Source organism: Dendrobates tinctorius, unplaced genomic scaffold (genome assembly GCF_039654945.1).
Source record: "Dendrobates tinctorius isolate UK_male_01 unplaced genomic scaffold, ASM3965494v1 ptg000019l, whole genome shotgun sequence".
In the NCBI taxonomy this organism is placed as follows: Eukaryota; Metazoa; Chordata; class Amphibia; order Anura; family Dendrobatidae; genus Dendrobates; species Dendrobates tinctorius.
The window spans coordinates 65,469,518-65,488,099 of NW_027361687.1; the positions used below are offsets into that span (position 1 = coordinate 65,469,518).

General features: G+C 50.0%; 1 non-coding gene across 1 annotated transcript; it reads right to left on the minus strand.

The window, feature by feature from the left end:
• Window positions 1-7,152: 7,152 nt before the first annotated feature.
• Window positions 7,153-7,224, minus strand: TRNAG-UCC (transfer RNA glycine (anticodon UCC)). Its single transcript has one exon. It is a non-coding gene; the product is annotated as a tRNA-Gly (tRNA).
• Between the last annotated feature and the right edge of the window lie 11,358 nt (window positions 7,225-18,582).

Here is an 18,582-nt window from a genome sequence, read left to right on the forward strand (position 1 = left end):
CATGAGGTATGTCACCCAGCTTTCTTCGAGTCCTGAACAGCTAACTTCCACTGAGAAGAGAGCAGAAAACCGATAAGTAGTAAAATCAGGAGTCTGGGTAGGATGGATGACAAAAAAGGAAAAGCTAAGTTTTTAACTAATTGGGTATTTTTAGGGAAATATCATTTTAAATTATTTCATGATCAATTTATTATGAAAGGCGATTATTTTTTTTAGGATATGATAAAGTAAAATTCTTGCTGAATTATACCCAAAGACAATCACAAAGACAAACAATTTAATGAATTAAATCTCTTCTATGCAGTCGAATAGTCTCTCCGAAGTCTGCTAAATCAAGTACACGTAGTCTGCCATCTAGTGGCCTATTGATTTGACTGCATGCAATATTTATACACTAGTATTTTCAATTTTTGCTGTTATTTTTTCATCATGACCCATTCATTATCAACCTTGGATTAGTATACCACCACCTGTAGGCGCTGATTAAGCTCTTCACAGGTTCACACTACTAATGGGGACGAGGGAGAGGCCAACCTAAGCTAGAACCACGCCATTCCACATAGGCACTTTATCTACCTTGGGAATGGTATACAAACCCTTTCCATTAGGCATTAATTTTTGGCTATAGTACTGTTAAAAGGGTTCTACATTGGTAAAACAATGTGCAGAATATTGACACATCTAAGGCCTCGATGTTATGCTGAGCTCTGAAAAATCACAAACACGAGGCTAGTACAATGGACATGCATTCCACCGCCTCCTGAATCTAGGTCTCTCATATATGATCAGAAAGGAACAGTGGCTTGCGAAAGTATTTGCCCCGTTTGGCGTTTTACCTTTTTTGTTACATTACAACTTGAATTTAAATATTTGTGTGATCTGATTTGTGTATGATGCATCAGCACTAGATAGTCAAAGTTGGTGAAGTGAGAAAAATATAGTCACAAATTAAATTTTAAGGGATCAAGGCATTGTATCTAAAGATTGGTTATTACGTTCCTTTACACTGGAGAATTTGCACCAGCAAAGTAACAAGTCTCATCAACACCTTACAGTATGTACGCAAGTTGAGTGAAATTTCTGCAAGGTTTCTGCACCTCTTGGCAGCAAAAATGCTGCGCATAAAGGTGGCAAAGAATTTACAGATTGTAGAGGATAGATCTTTTCCTTTTACACTTGAGAACTTGTACCAATGCAGTAATGAGTATCTTTGAAACTATAAGTTTGAGGTCATTCATTAGAACATAGCCAAGGACCTGTCAGTCTGGAGATTCATCTGTCTCATCCATGGTCTCTTCAGCTTAGCTCTTACTAAGTTAAGGGGTCCTCCATCACAATTTATCCTTAGCAATGTTTTGCAATGTAATTTCATTCCTCTGAAACTATTTACAACTTTCTGATGCAACAACCTGGTTACACTCCTCCAAATTTTTCAGATCTTCTAGCTAATTTCATACATGAGGTTGTGTAATGTCACATTACATGAAGGTGGGGGTCCTGGCTGGGCGTTGGGGCTTGTGCTGTGGTAGCGCTAAGCCCTTGCAGGCCACAAGTAACCTTTGACATTGGTTGGCCAGGAACAGATGTCTGACAGTTCAATGAGGGAGATCACCAGTCAAAAAGAAACTTTTTACTCAAAGATAACTTGGGGGAAAATTACGCACAGTAGATAGCGTGCACACAACTTGATGAACAGTTCCTTTACAATACGGAGCATTTTTCCACACACAGTTTCAATTCATTCTTATTTACTCCTTTATTCGTTATCACTTTTTCTACTTCACCACAGCACAGCTCAGTACTACGGTCAAGTTAGCAAAAGTAACGTTCTCAACCCACAGTTCCACATCTTCTTTCCCCTAAAGAGAGCTACGTTGCCAATGTAGGGAGATGGTCCAGGCTGGGACAGCTTCTTGTGTCTGGGCTGGAACCATCAGGGCTGTCACCATTGTTGCGGGGGAAGTACTTTCTGACTGGAGCAGACCCTTGCACCTGACTGCAGGGGGTGGGTTGAGGATAAAAGTGGCTGTGTCGACACCGTGGAATCGTGTATCCCTGACCGGCCGGAAGCTACAGACATGATAAGTGTGATCCATTCCTTTACCGATCGTTGTTAGCGTTAGTTCCACACTGTTCATTTTTCCAGTATTTTTATTATCGTGCTTTTTCCACTCTCCCTGCATGGAGTACTGACTGCCAATTAATCGCTGCATAAAATACCCGTTAACTCTTGTTCTGCCTCCTGCTCATCCTGCTTTCACCCTTACATTTGGCGTAGTCGGCAGGATGCTGTCTAACTGTTAGGCGTCGGATTCCTGCAGCTACACAACAGGAATCCAGAGCCTCACATGTTGCTCTGCAGCAAGCCATTCCTGAGGCTAAGTTCCTCTGCCGTTCCACTGAGCATGCTCACGAGACGATCTCCCATTGGAGGTCGGGAGTCACGTGCTCAGGTCCTTCTCCAGATCTGATTGATCCATCTCATAGATCTGGAAGGTCCCGGCAGCGCACAGCTATAAAAGGCCCGCATGGCCGTTCGGCCATGCGCTAGTATAGACTTTACTTGCTAGATGTGTGAATGGTGACGGATGTATGATTCTGGTGACTGACTCATTAATATTCCCCTCCCTCTGATATTACGCATGTGGATAGGGTATTAGAGTAGCAGTCAGCGCCAGTCAGTGGCAAGCCTTAGGCCACTGTGCACATCGCACCTCTACACTAGCGTCAGATTGAGCTGCGCCTCACAGCACTATCATCTAGCGGCAGTGTCCCTTGCCGCGCTGCAGTTGCAGCTCTCTTTGGCGTCCGCAGTTGCGACGCTGCACGCATTTACCTGAGACCTGTGATGCTAACAGGCTCAGCCTTTTTTGTTTACCTCTGCTGGCATCTCTGTGAGTAAACAGTGATTGCTTTGCGCACCTGGGTGACGTTTAACCCGCATGCGCATTTCCGCGATATTGCTCGTCTGTCACTACTTAGCAGCAGTGTTCACACCTACTGCACTGTGGACCCCAAGCGGCGAACGCACTTTATTATTTATTTTATTTAGTGCGTTCCTAACACTAACAGCACAGAGGTGGCAGAACAAACATTCGGGGGGTGGCCCGAGGTCCAGTAATTTGCGGGGGGCAATGTTGAATAATTTTCCAAAATTGAATGGTAACAACACCTTGACATGGAGCTGGACTGAGCGAATACAGAGCATGATGAGGATGCACCCCATGACTCCTGCCTTAGAGGCCGAGGTGGCAATTATGGCCCTAGGCGGAGAAGCTAGAGACTCAGTGATGTTACGGGCCCCCAGGGAATGAGACACCTTTAGTAAGGTGTTGCACATTTTGGAAGAGACTCATGGAGACCCTACTAATGTAGGGGAACTGAGGACACGTCTTTTCAGATGCATGCAGAGAGAAGGGGAGACTGTGACGCAGTATACGAAAGTATTGCAGGAGCTACATACTGCGATAGTCAGGAAAGACGGCATAGGCGTAGGGCCTATGGACATAATGTTGCGGGACCTTTTAGTGATGGGCTTGCGAGACACTCTGATGAAGCAGACCCTGCGGGAGCACGTGTGGGTGAACCCTCGCTTGACGTTCTCCGAAATAGAAAGCGAAGCGCGCACCCGAGAACAAGTGCAGGGGGTGATAGTCCCGGTGGAGAAGGTTCGGGGTGCAGAAGTGTCCGTGAATACCAATGCTGGACCTCACTGAGTGGAGGAACTATGGAAAGAATTTCTGAATTTGAAAGGAGAGTTGTTGCGGATGCTTCAGGGGCCAGTGGAGGTCTGGAGTCTCAGCGGGACCCCAAAGGGTTCCGCCAACAAATGTCTCTCATATGCTTTAACTGTGGCGGACATGGGCATATGGCACGGGAGTGCACGTGTCGGGGAAGAGTTCAGCTCCAACATCTGTTAAACTAGAGGGCTTCGAGTCAGGGGGACACCGGCCGGAGCCAGGTCAGATGGGGAGGAGTAGTGGAAGTCCCGCGAATTTAGTGTCTACATGCCCTCTGGTCTGAGGCGAGTTTGACGGTCATGCCGTACGCTGCCTAGTGGATACAGGCTCCCAAGTGACAACGATGCCAGAGGCTTATTATGGACAACATTTTTCCAAAATCGGTCAGCCCGAGTGGGGCCCGGTGATAAAGTTGATGGCTGCCAATCAACTGCCCATCCCGGTCGCAAGGGTGGCTTAGATGCAGATCTCCATGTGTGGCAAAGACCTGGAACGTAGGGGTGTGGTGCTGACCCGCAGAAAAGTAAACAACAGACACACCGTTACACTGGGGATGAACGTCTTAAAAGAATTTGGAAATCACCTAAACAAATTAATCCTCCAATGAGACCATGAAGCAGTGGAGTTCCCACACACCTCAGCGAAGAATATTTCAGCAGTTGGTCCGTGTAGTTCAAGTACAGGAGTCATACTAGGAGGGAGAAGCATTAGGAAAAGTGATTGTACCCTCTGCTGATAAACTTTTGTTGCCCCTAGGACAAATGGTAATATCTCTGTCTGTTCAAGCTCGTAATCCGCTGGAGGGAGTGGAGATTCAGATTGAGTCTTCTTGGCTGGAAAAACTGCCTTCGGGAATTTTGGTAGCCCGTACGTTGGCCACTGTACGTGATGGAGCAGTGCCCATACGATGTGTTAATCTAGAGGACCAGGACATCACAGTTTGCCCCAGAAGTGAAGTGGCCCGAGTTGTGGGCATGCTTGAGGAAACAATACCATCTCAACCCGTGCAGTTGAAAGTACATCATGAAGATCCCTGGACAGTAACAGTAAATGCTTTGGTGTCATCAGAGTCTCAGCATATTCAAGAGGGCCGAATTATCCTGGACCAAATGCGAACAAAATCGGCTGAACTCACCCAGAAACAGCTGCAGCAGGTGTAAGCTTGGGAAGATATAAGAATGTGTTTTCTCGTCATGAAGATGACTTTGGCTGTACCACGGCCATCACTCACGAGATACCCACGGAAAATACCGCACCTATTAGAGAGCGATATTGACAGATTCCACCGCAATTACATCAGGAGGTGAAAGGTATGCTGGACAGATGTTGCAAAAAGGAGTCATCAGAAAAAGCCAGAGCACCTGGGCTGCCCTAATAGTTTTGGTGCAAAAGAAAGATGGGACTGCGTTTTTGTGTGGATTATTGGAAACTCAATGCCTGTACCGTGAAGGATTCCTATCCAACACCCAGGACTGAAGAGTCCCTGTCCGCGCTTGGGAGGCCCCCTTCTTTTCAACATTATACCTCGCCAGCGGCAATTGGCAGGTACCGATGTCCGAACAGGATCGAGCAAAGACCGCCTTCATTCTGCCCATCGGCTTATCTGAATTCAACCGAATGCCTTTCGGGCTGGCTAATGCCCCTGGAACTTTTCAACGCCTCATGGATAGATGTCTGGGTGATCTGAACTTTGAAGCTACGCTAATCTATTTATACAATATCATAGTTTACGCTGCTTCATTTGAGGAACACTTACAACGTCTAGAACAAGTGTTGAGTCGCTTGCAGAAATACAGGCTGAAAGTGAAACCCCAAAAATGTCATCTGTTCTGCGATCAGATTGAGTACCTGGGTCATGTTGTCTCAGCTATAGGAGTAAATCCATCTCGGGAGAAGATTGTGGCGATACAAGATTGGCCCACTCCGGAGACAGTAAAGGATGTTCGAGCATTCTTAGGCTGGCTTGATACTATTGCCATTTTGTGAAAAATGTTGTTCGCCGAGCTATACCGCTACAAGAACTGTTGAAAGGAGTGCCCTCTGGCGCAAAGAACTGGAAGATTTGTTGGAAAGAACAACAAGAAGAAGCTTTCCAAGACTTGAAGAAAGCCTTGACTGAAGCGCCTGTGCTGGCTTATGCGGACTTTTCTCAACTATTTATTCTCCACACTGACGGGAGTTTGCATGGACTTGGGGCTGCATTGTCGCAGATGCAGGGCGGAAGAGAGAGGGTGATCGCTTATGCGAGTCGGTCCCTTCACGATTCTGAACGTAATCCGGACAACTACAGTTCTTTCAAGCTGCAGCTGCTTGCGTTGGTGTGGGCTATGATGAAGAGGTTCACGGAATATCTGTCCGGGTCTAAAGTTCTAGTGTGCACCGATAATAACCCTCTGGCTCATCTGGAGAATGCGAAGCTAGGGGCCCTGGAACAACGTTGTGTGTCCAGAATGGCGACGTTCCGGTATAGAATCACGTACAAGAGAGGGGCAGAGAACATCCATGCTGACGCTCTATCCAGTATAAAATCGGGACCAGGAAGACAAGATGGATAAAATAACAAAGTAAAAACTGCTGCTAATAAAGAGGATCTTCATCTTTGCACTCTTCAGAAAGGTTCCTTGACAATAAGCTGATCAGAAAGTGCCCCCCAGTCGTCACCCACAGTAATAAGCTGTAAACTGTAGGGAAATCTTACTGCAGGTATCCAATTTCCTTGCAAGATAACCATAGAAAAATCTAAAAACTACTCAGTGCCTATTGGTAATGTAGAAGGGAAAAACACCGTGAGCACAACTTAAGTAATGGTGCTAAAGGTTAGGTTCCCAAACCAAGTAGTTTGGGAAACATTTTTTACGTACTACAATAAATATTCTTCTGAATATCCTAAAGTTGAGTGCTAGGTTTATAACTTATAACTATTGGTGATGTAGGACATGTCAGGTCCTCCAAACTGAGAAACGCCCTTTATAACCACCATCCACTCTGGCAAAGTGATGAAAATCCTGTACAGGAGACCCCCTCTTAAACATTCATAATAGGGATTACCAATTTCATCACATAGGATGGGCAGCTGCCCTTTCCCTAATCGGAAATCTATATTTAGAGAAGGTGAAGTTAAGCCCTCAAATGCTATGGAGAAGTGGCAGCTGGGCAACAGATGTCTGTTTTGACTATCCGTACCTATGGGAGTTTCAGAAGATGCCAACCTGGGCCCCCGGTGCTGAAAGGTACACAAAAATCCTATTTGCCAGGTAAGTTATCTATCAGGGATATAGCATTGAAGCATTAAACTACACCTGATGTCTGGGAAAAGCATTCTTTTTCTCCCACAATTAGTCTATTTATCTTTTTGCATTATTAACAAACTTTGACATTTCCAAAATATTGAAAACAGAGAAAAAAAAATTGCTGCGATGGCCGGGAATCGAACCCGGGTCAACTGCTTGGAAGGCAGCTATGCTCACCACTATACCACCATCGCTTTCATGAAAGCTGTGTTTTCACTGTGCACCTCAAGGAATCCCACCCATATGTCCTCCCCCGTTTAACCCGATATGGAGATAACAAGCTGGACGTATCAAGCATATTAACATTCTCCCTCGAGTCTGAAAAATGGAACATGTGGCATCAGGAAAAACAGACCCCGGAGGACCATTTCTATGTCAGCTCTGTCTGTATATCATAACCAGAATGCAGCTACATGAGCAAGCAGATCCTTCCTTCCTTCCAACCTTGTTCCATGCCTTGCTTCACTCTGACATTCGGGATATTGTTTCGCATCCAAAAATTTCAGATTAATGTCATTCTGCCATGACTGCAGTGATTAGAGGTGATTTCCACTTCTACTATCTTCTCACTCCCATGGAATAGCTAAAACAGCTCTACAGTCTGATAGTCTCGTCAAACAGCTCCTCATATCTCAGCTTCCTGTGCCTAAAGGTTGCGCCAGAGGCGTAGCTAGAGTTTTGGTTCGGGGGCGCGAAACTTCTAGAGTGGGCCCCTAACCAGGTAACCTTGATTATAACTGGGTGACGCATCCTAAGGGTATGTGCACACGTTGAGGATTGCTGCGCGGAATCTGAATCCGCAGGTCAAAATCCGCGTGTTTTTTATGCAGATTTCCTGCAGATTTATTGCGGATTTAGCATGCGTTTTTACATCTGCGGATTCCTATAATGGAATGGGTATAAAAACGCTGTGGAATCCGCACAAAGAATTGACATGCTGCGGGAAAAAAAACGCTGCGTTTCCGCAGCATTTGCACAGAAATTTTTTTTTCTCCATAGAATAACACTGTACTGTAAATTACTTGCGGATCTGCAGCGAATCTGCAACGTGTGCACATACCCTAATAATGAGGAGAACCTCAGCAGATGACTGCGCTGATACTGAAAATATTCTCTATATAAAGACCAACATTGATATTACCGCCATATGGTCAGTGGTAGATACCAGTCCTACCGAACATATAAGAGATCACAGCAGAGTTACAGATAATGACTTACCACTGACGATCTTTCTGTCGGAGTCATCCACTTTTCACGCATTTCCATCTGGCCCAGACCGACATGACGACTCCTCCAGTCAGGACTCGGCTACAGAGATTTCAACAAAGACACTTTTTACACCTCACATTTTCAGCACTTTCCAAAACAGGACTATTCCCAACCTGCACAAACCCCTCATCCTGCTGATACCCTAATGCTGAGCAATTGCTGTCATATGTGTCCCTATTACTGCACTTGCTGTGTGGTTCTCTGTGCCCTCTAATTTCTAAAGCATCCCCCTAGAAAATAGTGCCCACATTTTGTCCCCTAAAAAGTAATAATGCCCTGTGTGTGCCTCTTTGATATTTACAGTAACCTGAGTTCCCCTATAACAATAAGTGCCAACTTTACATTTAATAATGTCCCAAGTCTCCCCCTGTACAGCTCCTCTATACACAGTATGATGCTCTCTTATACACAGTATAATGCCCCCTCACTGTATATATACAGACCCTTTAATATCCCCCAAACGGTTTAATGGCCCCAACGCTGTATGATGGCCAGGGCACTGTAATCTCCACGCTGTATGATGGCCCCCTACAAAGCCTTCATATAGCATAATACACCAGATAGTCCTCCATATAGTATAATGCACTCCCCATAGGCCTCCATATAGTATAATGCATGCTGCATAGGCCTCCATATAGTATAAGTCACTCCCCATAGATCTCCATATAGTATAATGCACTCCCCATAGGTAGACTCTCTATTGTATAATGCACTCTCAATTGGCAGACTCTATAGCATAATGAACTCCCCATAGGCAGACTCTATAGCGTAATTCACCCCTACAGACAGCCTCTGTAGTGTAATGCAGCCGCATAGGCAGCCTCTATATCATAATGCACCCCCATAGGCAGCAGCCTCTGTAGCTTAATGCACCCCCATAGGCATCCTCTATAATGTAATGCATCCCCATAGGCAGCCTCTGTAGTGTAATGCACCTCCATAGGCATCCTCTATAATGTAATGCACCCCCATAGGCACCCTCTGTAGTGTAATGCACCCCCATAGGCATCCTCTATAATGTGCAATGCTCACGCCCTGACTGAATGGCGCAAGCGTGGGGGTATGGCCCCACTGTGCCACAAACCAGACTACCCTGGAAAGGGCGTGACTAAGCAGCTACCTTGGTGTTTACTGGAGCTTCTGATGGTGAGGTCAGGCTTGTGCGGCAGGTAGCTGCCAGGTACCACTCCAGGGTGGTGTCTGGCTGTGGCTGATCCCACTGGGGAACAAAATACTATGTGTAGTGCGGACAAATACAGACAGGCACAACTGATACAATGGCAGGCACGGCTGGTACTCTTGGCAGACAGGCGGGCACGGCTGAGACACTGACAGGCAGGCACAGCTGGCACTCTTGGCAGGACAGGCGGGCACGGCTGACACTCTGGCGGGCACGGCTGACACTCTGGCAGGACAGGCGGGCACGGCTGACACGCTGGCAGGACAGGCGGGCACGGCTAGCGGGACTGGAACCCATACGGGTAGGACAGGAACATAGACAGTTATGAGTGGGATACAGGAATGAGAGGTTATTGGGAACAGGTAGGAACCTGTTCAGACTGGAGAAGCAGGGACGGACTCGAGAAGGACAGAAACACGGACAGGGGAGCTCCCCCCCGTTCCTCTCTATGGTAGGGAGGATCCTGGCCCGGAAGCTCCTCTCCACTCTCCCTTATCTGGTCGTCGCTCCCTAGTGACGCTGCCTGATCATCACTTGTACTTCCTTGTGATTCTGGCCCCACACTTGCTGGCATTCGCCGCTGCTTCCCCCCCTCCCGCTGCTTTACTTGTACTCCCATCCGTGTTACCTGTTCTCTCCTGTGTTTCCAGTGTTCCTGCCTTGCCATCCCGTGACTCCAGCCTCCTGTGTTCCTGCCGTTCTACCCCAGTCCAGTCTCCTGTGTTCCTGCCGTTCTACCCCGGTCCAGTCTCCAGTGTTCCTGCCGTGCTATCCAGTGTCTTCTTCCAGCCTGTACCCGTGAGTGCCAGCCGTACCACCTGGTGTCTCCGTCCTGCTCAAGTTCCCGGGTTCCCTCCATGCCTGCTTGTATCTCCGCATTTCCTGATCCTGCTCTCACCGCTCTTCCGGCTTCCTTGTCTACCACCTGTCTGGTCTCCCCCGTCTGCCTTGGGTACTAGCTGCCATGGTAATAGTTTCCCCTGGGCCTGTCCCTAACACTCCCTGTATAGGGGGTGGTCCACCTGGTCCGCTCGCCCAGGGGAGGTTCGTTGCCGTGGTCCAGTGGGTTCACTCTTGGGGATCCTAACAGTACGATCAGGCCATGAACCCCGCTGGTACCTCAGCAACCACCCAGAAGGAACTCGCAACTCTACGGGACAACCAGGCCCGGATCATGGCCTTCTTGAAGACCATGGAATCTCGGCTATCAGCACTACAGCCCACTGATCCCGGGAGTGCATCCCAACTGGCCAGTCTCCAGCAGGAGCTCGCCCAGCAACGCAATACTCAGGGCCATATTTTAAACTACATGGCCTCGGTAGATAACCGTCTCCTCTCTCTCCAGTCTGCCGCAGCTGCGCCTGTACATGCACCTATACCACAGCCACCGCCCAGTTTAGCTAAGCCCCCGCGATATGGTGGAGACCCCAGATTGTGCCAGGGGTTCTTAATCAATGCCGATTGCACTTTGAATTGCTGCCTCTGCAATATCCTACTGATCGCGCCAAGGAGGCCTTTATGGTTTCCCACTTGGAGGGCGAAGCATTGGCTTGGGTAATACCACTCAGGGAGCGTGACAATCCGGTGGACTCCGAGCTCTCCACGTTCCTAGAGACCTTTTGCAAGGTCTTTGAAGAACCAGGACGCCTGGCCTCTACCACGGAGTCCCTTTTTAATCTCCGCCAGGGTACTCTTTCTGTAGGCCAATATGCCATTCAGTTTCGCACCCTGTCCTCTGAGCTTGGGTGGAACAAAGAGGCCTTGGTGGGAGCATTTTGGCGGGGTTTGTCTCCTCGTATCAAGGACGAGCTGGCGGGTCGGGATACATCAACGTCCCTGGAGGATCTCATTTCCCTGGCGACTCGCATTGACTTGCGCTTCCAGGAGTGCTCCCGCGAGTCTGCCAGGGAGAGAAGACTTCCCCGTCTTCCTCTAGCAACACGCAGTCCCTCCAGTCCGCGATTTGGCTCTACCTCCTCTGCCCCGGTGCCTGAACCTATGCAGGTAGATCGCCTTAAACCGGCAGAGCAGCGCCTCCAGGAGAGGTTCGACAAGGGTCTCTATCTTTACTGCGGCAGTGCCTCCCATCTTCTGCGTTCATGTCCGGTGAGACCGGGAAACGCCTCCGCCTAGGACAGGTAAGAGAGGCCTCCCTAGGTGTTAGAGATACCTCTCTACCCTTGACCCTTTCTGTCCTATTGAATCTTGGTTCCTCCCGCGTCTCTGAGCTTGCCTATATTGATTCTGGGGCTGCCGGGAACTTCATTCAGCTTGAGGCGGATACCTGTCAGATCCTTGGAGTCTCCTCAGCAGTTAGCTTCAGTCGATGGTGCTCCCCTGCGGGAGGTTGTTACCTTGGTCACTGAAGAGGTGGAATTACAAGTCGGAGCTCTACATCGGGAGAATATTGCCTTCTTTGTACTGCCCTCGCTGTCCCACACGCTTCTCTTAGGCCTTCCGTGGTTAAGGACTCACGAGCCCGTTCTCGATTGGCGATCTGGGGACATTCTTCGATGGGGTCAGTCGTGCCATTCTACATGTCTACTTCCCATTCAGCCAATCAAGTGTCCTAGGTCTCCTGTGGCACCCGCGGCTTTGCCTTCAGCCTATCGGTCCTTCGCGGACGTTTTTAACAAGAAAGAGGCAGAGAGCCTGCCCCCTCATCGTCCATATGACTGCCCTATCGATCTCATTCCAGGGGCTACTCCACCCCGGGGCCGAATTTATCCTTTGAATCCTCTCGAATCCCAAGCCATGTCCGAGTACATCCAGGAAAATCTGGCTAGAGGCTTCATCCGGAAGTCTTCCTCTCCCGCAGGCGCAGGCTTCTTTTTTGTGAAGAAAAAAGATGGGGCTCTTCATCCTTGCATCGACTACCGGGGCCTCAATAACATCACGATCAAGAACAAGTACCCGTTCCCTCTCATTCCTGAGCTATTTGATCGGTTGCGGGGGCATGAATTTTTACCAAACTGGATCTACGTGGGGCCTACAATCTCATCCGTATTCGCCCTGGTGATGAATGGAAGACCGCTTTCAACACCAGGGATGGCCACTATGAATATTTGGTCATGCCCTTCGGCTTGTGCAATGCTCCCGCAGTATTCCAGGAATTCGTGAATGACATCTTCCGAGACCTCTTGTATTCTTGCGTGGTGGTGTATCTGGACGATATCCTGGTCTTTTCCCCAGATTTGTCTGCCCATAGAAGGAGTGTCCGTCTAGTCCTGTCGCGCCTGAGGGAGAATCGCCTGTATGCGAAACTGGAGAATTGCTCCTTTGATCAAACCTCTCTTCCATTCCTGGGGTACATCGTTTCTGATTCTGGCTTAAGCATGCATCCTGAGAAAGTGTCAGCCGTACTCAACTGGCCGCAACCTCATGGAGTCAAGGCAATTCAACTGTTCTTGGGTTTCGCCAATTACTATCGGCAGTTCATCCCTCATTTTTCTTCCTTGACCGCTCCTATCTCCGCTCTGATTCGCAAGGGGGCCAACCCTCACGTTTGGTCCTCAGAGGCCGAAGGATCCTTTCTCGCTCTGAAGCAAGCCTTCGCTTCCGCTCCCGTCCTTCACCGCCCAGAGACTAACAAACCTTTTATTTTGGAGGTGGATGCCTCTGCTATCGGGGCCGGCGCCGTACTCTCTCAGAGATCTCCTTCTGGGCGACTGGTCACCTGCGGCTTCTTCTCAAAGACGTTTTCCACTCCGGAACGGAATTATTCCATTGGTGACAGGGAGCTTTTGGCCATGAAGATGGAGTTGGAGGAGTGGCGGTACCTTTTGGAGGGAGTTGTGCATCCTTTTAAGATCTACACGGATCATAAGAATTTGGCATATATCCGATCGGCACAGAGACTAAATCCACGACAGGCGAGATGGTCTTTGCTTTTCGCCCGTTTCGATTTCGAATTGCACTTTTGCCCGGGTAGGAAGAACCTCAAGGCTGATGCGTTGTCCAGATCCTTTCTCGCTGTCGACACAGAAGAGGACCCTATGCACATCCTGGACCCCTCCAAGATCATCATGGTGGCACCCCTCAGTTTGTCTACCATCCACCGGGTAAGACCTTTGTCCCTGAGACTAACAGGAGGCGAGACTTGCATTGGGGTCATGCCTCCAAAATTGCGGGCCATGTTGGGTTTAAAAAGATCCTTCGTCTTGTGTCTCGTTACTATTGGTGGCCTACTCTTCCTCAAGATGTTCGAGGTTTTTTAGCCTCATGTCCATCCTGTGCCAAAAACAAAGTCCCCCGGCAATTACCCTCTGGACTCTTCCTCTGGACTCTTGCACCCGCTTCCGGTTCCTTCAGCTCCCTGGCAGCACATTGCTATGGACTTTGTCACTGACTTGCCTCGTTCTGCTGGATGCACTGTCATCTTTGTCGTTGTGGATAGATTATCCAAGATGGCTCATTTCATTCCTCTGCCTGGATTGCCCTCGGCCCCTGAAGATTTTTAGCCACCATATTTTTCGTGCCCATGGCTTCCCTCAACGTATTGTCTCTGAGTCCAGTTCACCTCCCAATTTTGGAGAGCGCTCTGCAAGTTTATGAACATCACGCTGGATTTTTCATGCGCCTATCACCCTCAGACTAACGGTCAAGCAGAGCGTACTAATCAAGTTTTGGTTAATTACCTCCGACATTTCTCCAACGCTCACCAGAACGACTGGACTGACTTGCTCCCATGGGCCGAGTTTGCGTATAACAATCACGCCAACGAATCTTCTGCCAAGTCTCCCTTCTTCATCGTCTACGGGTTACATCCAGGCGTGCTTCTACCGGTTCCTCCTGTCTTGGGTGTGCCGGCCGCTGATCTTCTGTCTGGGGAGTTCTCCAGGATCTGGCAGGAGACCAAAACCGCTCTCGAACAAGCGCGAGTTAAGATGAAGAAACACGCAGACAAAAGGCGCTTGGACCCACCTCTCTACCACCCTGGCGACAGAGTGTGGCTGTCTTCCAAGTTCATCCGCCTTAGGATCCCTTCGCACAAATTAGGTCCCCGGTATATCGGACCCTTCGAGGTCTTGACTCGCATCAACGATGTCTCTTACAAGTTGAAGCTTCCTGCCTCGCTTTGCATCCCCAATTCATTTCATGTTTCTCTTCTGAAACCAGTGGTCCTCAACCAATTCCATGCCACTACTAACCGCACTCCTCAGCCTGTTTCTGCCGATGATGTCTTTGAAGTTAAAGACATTCTCGCTATGAAAAAGCTAATGGGAAAGACCTTCTTTCTGGTGGATTGGAAGGGCTTTGGCCCTGAGGAGAGATCTTGGGAGCCTCGGGAGAACATACAAGCTCCCCGGATCTTGGCAAGATTTCTTTCCAGCCTTGGGAGGGGGGCACGTAAAGAGGGGGGTACTGTCATGCCGCCGCTCTCTCCTGTCGCACAGTCCCGTCTGTTCTCCTGTCTGGATTATGGCGCTCGCTTCCTCCCGGGCGCGCGCTCCCCGCAGGTCTCGCCGCGCACGCGCACATCCTCCCTTGTGAGCCGGCCGCTCCCCCCTGTTCCTCTCTATGGTCGGGAGGATCCTGGCCCGGAAGCTCCTCTCCACTCTCCCTTATCTGGTCGTCGCTCCCTAGTGACGCTGCCTGATCGTCACTTGTACTTCCTTGTGATTCTGGCCCCACACTTGCTGACGTTCGCTGCTGCTTCCCCCGCTCCCCGCTGCTTTACTTGTGCTCCCATCCGTGTTACCTGTTCTCTCCTGTGTTTCCAGTGTTCTTGCCTTGCCATCCCGTGTCTCCAGCCTCCTGCGTTCCTGCCGTTCTACCCCGGTCCAGTCTCCTGTGTTCCTGCTGTTCTACCCCGGACCAGTCTCCAGTGTTCCTCTATCCAGTGTCTTCGTCCAGCCTGTACCCCAGTGTTCCAGCCTTACCACCCGGTGTCTCCGTCCTGCTCAAGTTCCTGGGTTCCCTCCGTGCCTGCTCGTATCTCTGCATTTCCTGATCTTGCTCTCACCGCTCTTCCGGCTTCCTTGCCTACCACCTGTCTGGTCTCCCCCGTCTGCCTTGGGTTCCAGCTGCCGCGGTAATAGTTTCCCTGGGCCTGTCCCTAACACTCCCTGTATAGGGGGTGGTCCACCTGGTCCGCTCGCCCAGGGGAGGTTCGTTGCCGTGGTCCAGTGGGTTCACCCTCGGGGATCCTAACAGTGGGAATAGGTAGGGAACTGTTCAGACTGGAGGAGCGGCGAGCAGAACAGAGTCGCTGGCTGCAGTGCAGCGAGCTGAACCGCAAGGAGCAAAAGGCGGAGCCGCAGGAGCAAAAGGCGGAGCCGCAGGAGTGCAGAGCAAAAGACGGAGCCGCAGGTATGCGGAGCAGGACGGACCCGCAGGTATGCGGAGCAAGTTCAGAGCAGAGAACCGCAGGTAGGCAGAGCAGGTGCAGACAGAGAGGGCACAAGGATAGAAACAGCAGGGAACAGAGCCACAGACAAGGAGACCAACAGACAGAGGTAAGGACTGAGTGCAGACAAGGTCAGGTATAGAAACAGGATAAGATGCAGGAATAGAACACAATACATACAGGGATGGATACGGAAACAAATACAGGATAAGGCCTGAGTAAGCAGCCCTCAGGAAGGCGGAAACATAGACACAAAGTGCACGGAAACAGATCTGCGTATGCAGCCCCCAGAGAAGGCAGAAACAGGACAGGACCTGGCACCTCAGCAGCAAGACACCGACTGAGAGAAATCGTTGCTCAGGCAGATTCCACCAGGTGGAGCTGCCTTAAATAGCAGAGGCCTCTTGGTAAATGGCTGGGGACACCATAGGCAGGTGCACCCTGATTCTATAAGAACCAAAGAGTGCCGCACTACCCCCTTATGCATACAGCCAGGAAGTATGCAGACAGCAGGCAGGAGGCAAGAGGCATAAATCATGAAGCCAGCAGCAGACAGAACTCACAGCATGGCCCGGAGTTGTGAGTAAGGCTGGTGGGTGATGGGAGGCCATGCAGTGATGCCGGCAGGGTTGTTACATACTGTAATGTAATGCACCCCTATAGCCAACCTCTGCAGTGTAATGCACCCCAATAGGCAGATACTATTGTATAATGCATTCCCCATAGGTAGACTCTATATAAAGTATAATGCACTCCCCATAAGGCTCCATATAGTATAATGCACTCCCCATAGGTAGACTCTATATTGTATAATGCACTCCCAATTGGCAGACTCTATAGTATAATGAACTCCATAAAGGCAGACTCTATAGTGCAATGCACCCTATAGGCAGTCTCTGTAGTGTAATGCAGCTCCATAGGCAGCCTCTATATCACAATGCATCCCCGTAGGCAGCCTCTGCGGAGTAATGCACCCCCATAGGCATCCTCTATAATGTACTGCACCCCCATAGCCACCCTCTGTAGTGTAATGCACCCCCTTAGGCACCCTCTGTAGTGTAATGCACCCCCATAGGCATCCTCTATAATGTAATGCACCCCCATAGGCAGCCTCTTTAGTGTAATACACCCCCATAGGCAGCCTCTTTAGGGTAATGCACCCCCATAGCCACCCTCTGTAGTGTAATGCACCCTCATAGGCAGCCTGTGTAGTGTAATGCACCCCCATAGGCACCCTCTGTAGTGTAATGCACCCCCATAGGCATCATCTATAATGTAATGCACGCCCATAGGCACCCTCTGTAGTGTAATGCACCCCATAGGCATCCTCTATAATGTAACGCACCCCCATTGGCATCCTCTATAATGTAATGCACCCCCATAGGCAGAGCTGCCATCAGGGCATTACTGCCCTGACTGGCATATGGGGCACGGTGGGCAGAGGGCCCCTACCGGCAGCTAAACCGGGCCCTCGGCGCTGCGGCAGTTAAACGCTATTGACATAGTTAACAGCCATGGCAGCCGCCAGCCAATCGGAGGCTGGCAGCTGACTTTAGCCGCAGCGCGCACCTCGCCGGCGTCTGACGTCAGTGTCAGTTGCCGGCAGAGCGCGCTGCAGCGTGGAGGGAGCGCGAGCGTCGCCCGTCACTGGAGCGTGGCCAGGTAATTATTAGAACTTGTTTTTTTGTTTGTTTTTTTGACAGCGACGACCCGGGGGGCCCGGGGGCAGAATGCTAGACATGAGGGAGAATGCTGGACTGGGGCAGAATGCTGGACATGGGGCAGAATGCTGGAGACTGGGGCAGAATGTTGGACTGGGGCAGAATGCTGGACATGGGGCAGAATGCTGAACATGGGGCAGAATGCTGGACTGGGGCAGAATGCTGGAGACTGGGGCAGAATGCTGGACATGGGGGCAGAATGCTGGACATGATGGGGCAGAATGGGGAAGAATGCTGGACATAATGGGGGCAGAATGCTGGACATAATGGGGGCAGAATGCTGGACATGATGGGCCAGATTGCTGGACATGATGGGGCAGATTGCTGGACATGATGGGGCAGAATGCTGGACATGGGGGCAGGATGCTGGACATGATGGGGCAGAATGCTGGACATGATGGGGCAGATTGCGGGACATGATGGGGGCAGATTGCTGGACATGATGTGGCAGAATGCGGGACATGATGGGGGCAGATTGCTGGACATGATGGGGCAGAATGCTGGACATGATGGGGCAGAATGCTGGACATGATGGGGGCAGAATGCTGGACATGATGGGGGCAGATTGCAGACATGATGAGGGCAGATTGCAGACATAATGGGGGCAGAATGCTGGACATGATGGCAGAATGCTGGAGATGATGGGGCAGATTGCTGGACATGATGGGGCAGAATGCTGGACATAATGGGGGAAGAATGCTGGACATGATGGGGCAGATTGCTGGACATGATGGGGCAGATTGCTGGACATGATGGGGGCAGAATGCTGGACATGATGGGGTCAGAATGCAAGACATGATGGGGGCAGAATGTGACAGTGAGACACAGGAGGGGGCAGAATGGACACGGGGCAGAATGTGATAGTGAGACACAGGAGGTGGCAGAATGTGAGGCCCTGGGGCAGAATGTGGCAGTAAGACACAGGAGGGGGCAGAATGTGGCAGTAAGACACAGGAAGGGTGCAGGATCATGTGGCAGGATGGATACGATGTAGACAGATGGGGAAATCATATGGGGCACAATGGATACTCAT